Below are 6,000 nucleotides of genomic sequence, written 5' to 3' on the forward strand. Positions count from 1 at the left end.
TGAATCTCAGTTTTTTTTGTTGTAAAAAAATAAATTTTAGCGGTAGCCCGATATAAATGTGAGATAGTCAGTTTTTGAAACAAAATGTTTTAGTGAAAGGCTCTTGATTTACTAAGCATTATGTTACAGGAAGCAAGACCTCTTGCTGAGTCACGTGACATAACGTGAAATCTTAGTGGTGGGTTGTGTATGGTGGCGCGGCACAAGTAATAATGTCCTTAAGTTGAAACTTGCGAAGAGTCTAAAAAAGCTACGCGACACCTCCGTTAAACAAATATATACAGGTATTCATTCCTTTCTCGTACGATGGACGACTGCAATAGATTACCACCCGAGGTTCTCGAAAGTGCCAATCAGAAATCGTTGGTACGCGAGTTGCGTGCACTGCATTACTGACAATTCCAGTCTGATTTATATTTAAAGTGTACTTTGTTCTGACCCCTCCCTGCATTCAGAGTGACTGCTTTAACTCCTAATGAACTTCTTGTCGCCTTTTGTAATTAAGTATGCTCATCTGTACTTTCGGTATTGCTCTCGACATTATTTGCATTGTGGGTGGCATCTGGCATCACTTTTGTTTGCCAGGATAACTTACGAAATTGTTTTATTGTTATTAGGTATTATGTTTTTGCATGGTATTATGTATCTGTTTGGCCATTATTATTACGTGACATAACTGGTAGTTGCTACCCTTGTCGTGCGCATGTGATGTTAGTTGATATTGCTGTAGTATTATATAACTTTGTTTGGATTTGTGTATCATTCGGCCTTTCATTCTATACGAATGATACTTTTTTACTGCAGTAAGAACAGCTCTACATTCATTCTGCTTCGTTTCAGTTCTGTATTTTCTGTATTGTGTTAATGCGAATGTATCGCTCACCGCTGCCTAAAGTATGACATTCAAAATGGCAGTATTTTCCTAAATAAAATTAAAAGATAAAAATAAACTCCTGATGAACAGCATTATCGTCGGTGAGTAGACATCCTCTATCGGCGCAGTTAGGTGCACTTAACAATATTATGACGATTATTGCTAGATTCGCGGACATAACGCAAACCCAGAGACGGGAAATGAAAGCGCTGTCTACTGCCAGCGGGTGGGGTACAATGCCTGCTTAATCTGGAAGGATAGAGATGCACAGAAGACTAAAGGCATTGGAAAATAGGAGCGATAATGAAATAAAGACACAGGGCACAACACTGTCATTTAGTAGCTTTACGCTCCATACACGCAGGGACCACATACGCTGGTGTGACAAATTGGTGCGATGCAGCATGTGATGCAATTGCAGTTGGGCAACGTAAGTAGCGCCCTGGAAGCTACCAGGCATCTCACGACGTTGGCGGGGTGAAGAGTGCTGCCAGCGGGGTCGCAGGCGTCGCACCTCGACGACACGCGAGATAAGACTGGCAGAAAACCGTTCGCATTTGTCAGAGCCGAGGGAAAGTATTGGATCGCGTTCACCTTGACGTCAATTGTGTGTTCCGCTCAGACCAGTCTTGACCAGCTTACTTGAAGAATGTTCTTCCTGTGTCTCCCCGTCGTGCGGTCCAGCTCATGATGGCTTTGCAGTCAGTCTGTCATTGCGAGTGCTGTGCACGCAGATGTGCGATGTATTGAGAAGCTCGTATCTGCACGAGCCCCTATCTGGAAGATCAGAGTAGGGATAGTCTGCTGGCTGCCTAGGCTTGACTGTAGCTTGCCGCAGACCCATAGGAGATAAACTAACATGGGACGGGGCTTCCGCCACTAGCCGACGAAACTTGCCCCATTTGGTTATGCTGTAAACAGCTGTGCGGCGTTTCGAAGAAGTGGAAAGTGAACAGCCATTCAGGACCTTCAGTAGATCTGAATTGATCATATTCATTCGAGAAATTTCAGCAACTATTGCTCGCAGTAAGTCACCCGCCACTATTTGGAAATGAAAAAAATATCTAAAGCACATCTACTCCCCTTAAGGAAATCGTTTGGTTGGCAGACGCAACAAATTCCTTCGTTAAAAAGTGATGAAGGATGTAGATGATGGTAGTCTACCATACACAGCGTTGTAGACAGACAGAAAGAATGAGATCGTCGGACTAGAAGTCATATGATTGGCCATTTATTGGTGTCTATCGGACGCCATAACCCATTTACTTATGAATTAACTCGTATGCCTCACTCCCCAGCAGCTGTGGAGCACCTGATCAAGGCGACGGTCAGACCTGCGATGCGGCAGAGGGTGCTAAGAAGCTCTCTATCCGGTCAGGCCGTCACTCGTAACTGAACCTGGCAATGTTTACTACGTGAACCCTTTCGACTGAAGCTAGCTTAGGAGGTCTCCTTAAGGAATTATCAGGCATAGCCTGGGATATTCTTGGCCTCATTGAGAATAGAGGAATTGCTGAGGCTTATACAACGCTGACTAACGGCCACGTCTTCTGCTACAGAAATCTTCCAAATAAGACAGAATCCGGAGTAGGATTCCCGACTCTTAAGGACACAGCAGGCTTCATTGATGAATTGTAGAACATTCATGAGAGGGTGCCAGTTTCGTAATAAAGCTGACTAGGAGGTATAGAATATAGGTAGCACAAGCCTACGCTCCAACCTTGTGTCGTGATGATCAATAGAAGAAAAAATTTTATGAAGATGTCAAATAGGCAGTGAGGAAGGTGCACACTCAGTGTGCTGTAGGCATGTGTGGCTTCAATACAAAAGTGGGGGAAAAGCAGGTTTGGAGACAAGCAACTGACAACTACGGCAGCGATTCTAGGGACATTAGAGGACAGATGTTGGTAAAATTTGTGAAAAGGCGCAGGCTCAGAATAATAAATACCTTCTTCAGGAAGCGTACTAACAAGAAATTAACCTGGAAAAGGCCAAATGGAGAGACAAGAAATGAAATAAATTGTACACTCTCTGCCAATCCCAGCATAGTGCATGATGTAGAAGTTTTAAGCAGCGTGAAACGCCTTCACCATAGGTTCGTGCGCTTTAGGATTTCCCTCAATTTCAAGAGAGAAAGCTAAATTAGCCAAAAAGAAACGCGCAACCAGAACGCAGTAAGTGTAAAAGCAGATGAATTCATGCATGTGCTCGCAAACAAATATGAAGCTTTAGAACAGGATGACAACATAGAGGTAATGAATGAAACTGTATCTGGGACGACGTTAAAGAAGTGAAGAATTATAGGCCCATTAGCTTGTTTTCGCATTGTATTCAACAAATATTCACAAATTATTCACCAAGATATATCCAACAGAATAAGGGCAACAGTGGACTTCAGTCAACCTGTTGCTGTGTTGCCCACCGTACAGCCCGCATACTTGCTGGTAAGCTTCCTAGTTCTTTTACTCCACTTTGAGTTAATGCTTTTCCTGTACAGATACCTAAACACTCTCCCTGCCTATTTACTTTATTCCATATTCATCAGTGCTTCTTCATAATCAATTTTACTGTGAGCTTCCCTCACTTCTAAACTAGTCCAGCCCATATCATCCTGTAGAGCTTCATTTGTAGTCTTCCCGTCAGTGCCCAACAAGAGGCGGCCCACTGAAGTTCGGTTCCCATCGAGTCCTGATTGTACCCCTGATTTGAAGCAAAGAACTGAATTTCCAAAAGTAAGTCCTGGAACCATTACCCCTTTCCACATAGCCCGGAGCACCTCGTAACTAATGAAGTTGGTACTGGACACGTACCAACTAGCGCCCCAAGCGGCCGCGGCACGAAGCTAGTGCGTTTTCAATAGAACAAGCGGATTTATCGCGTAAAATTAAAAGTGTAGGTAGATTATTGAAAAAGGCAGGTGATAGAAATGCTCTAGAAGACAATCCACAGTAGAGGAATACAGTGATTCATGCTGTAGAAAGCTAGAATTTTCTTCCCAGAGTGGTTAAAGATTCAGCAATGGAAGCCCATGGAAACGACGAAAATTTGTACTCGGGGTTTCAGACAAAAGCGGTAGCTGCGATACAACTATGGCTGCGATCATAATATCCGCTACAGCGTATAAAGTCCAGAGACTCAGCTTTGAATTGCGGCCTATCTCGTCTTTCTACACATGACTTAACACTGTTCCCAAAATTGATTTTTGGAACACAGTCGTGCAAATTCACGAGAAATCTTGATTAGCCAAAGCGTATGATTGCCAAAACGCGCGAAGCCGTGGCCGAGTTTTTTAATTAATCGCACACACATCGTCCCGCGTTATGTTGGCAGCGGTTCAATACCGCGTTCTTTGATAGTTTTTTTTTAGCCACGTAGGACTTAGTTCCACATTCTTCCACTCGACGGCAGCAACACAAAATTCAAGATTTGGTTTTTGTTTTTCAGGGGTGCTCTTCAAATATTATACTTTCTGTTTTTCCGTCCTAAAAGGTAGCAATGTGTTGCTCATTTGTTAAGTGATAAGATTTATAATAACCTATTCCTTGGACAACATACCAGCAAGCATGCGCATTTCTTCGTGTTTCGTAAAAAAGAAAAAAAAATACTATTGCGCCTTGTAGCATGGACATACTCGGGAATTCTGGAGATTGCCCCTTCACCATTCTGTGGAACTTCACGCCAATGTGTGTGTCTGTGTGTGAGTGAGCGAACATTTCCTTGCTTGCACCTACTCTCGTGGTCGAGGGGGATATAGAGTTTATTTAAACCCATATTTAAATCTACGATGCTAGGAACAAATGACAGTGCATTTATAGCATCATCTCTTCCTAAAAGCGAAATCAACACACATACACACACAAAAAAAAAACGAGGTGGAGCTGTCAATATCTCCGTTTCAAATTTTGTCACGATGGCACCGTCACCATCGGCAGGGATTGCTTGCTTGCTTGTTCCTTAATTGTGGCGCTTACCCACTACGGGGTATTGGCCATGAAGCCGGTAGTAAAAGGTTAAAGGTTATAGGAAAGAGGAGAGAGAAAACTTAAAAGTAAAATTAAATAAGGAAGAAGTATAACGTTCATGTTAATTAAAAAAATAGGTTTATTTGGCAGAGATAGAAATATATTTTTTTGTAATTATATATGAACTGAAAATTTTGCATTCTTTCTTTGGGTGGTATTAGAATAACTTAGAAGACACAATCGGGGACTTAATGACCTATCCAATTATTAATTTCGAGCATTAACTTGGTAGCCTTCTTGTGAACATATATAGTCGCAAATGGCGACGCAGATGTTGCGGTGGCTAAAGCCCAATGAAGAAGCGCCGAACGAGAGGATATTTCACGAGTAGTTACAGAAAAATCCAATTTTAGGAATGAAGATTCTAATTTCTTCCCAGTGAGCAGCTACCTAGCTGTTCGCCTTCGTTATCTTCCTTGCATTGGCGGCAGCGAATTTTCTTGATATCAGCGATGTGCTAAATCTTCCCTACCATAGCTGCATTTATCGGTTCTGCTACCAAGCAAACTTTCGGCGACATACGTACGCTGTTATATTGACATTAAATTCTTAAACAACGTGACCGTGAAAAAAACAACAACGTGAACAAAAAATGGAAAGCGCACCGGCCGCAAGGAGCATGCTCATGCAGCCACAGTTTTGATGGCAATGTCGCAAAAGGCTGAGTGCGGTCAGGTTGACCCTACCGACGTGCTTTTTCTTCGTCAGTTACGCTTTCACAGAGAGTTTAATTGCAATCTATTTGTTCGGGTAGCTCTTACAGAAGCATGTTTAATCAAGATATCTTCGCTCTACTAGATCATCTTGAGGATGGACTCCAAACTACTCATTTACATTAACCGTACTAATCTTAATTATTGGAAAGTTAATTACCGTGGCTTCGTTAATGACGCACACAACTTCTCAACTTACTCTGCATTTAGATGTTACCAATCTGAACACTCGAATGATAAAGTTATGTCAGCAATATTTGTATTGGTTTAATTGTTTTATTTGGCGCATTTAAAGCAGCCGGAATATTGATGGTCCAGCAGGCTTGTTATAAAGCAAGTGTGAAAGCTTGGACAGGCTTTCTTGGCGCAAATCAAGCTCATGAACTCACAC

Source organism: Dermacentor variabilis, chromosome 11 (genome assembly GCF_050947875.1).
Source record: "Dermacentor variabilis isolate Ectoservices chromosome 11, ASM5094787v1, whole genome shotgun sequence".
Lineage (NCBI taxonomy): Eukaryota > Metazoa > Arthropoda > Arachnida > Ixodida > Ixodidae > Dermacentor > Dermacentor variabilis.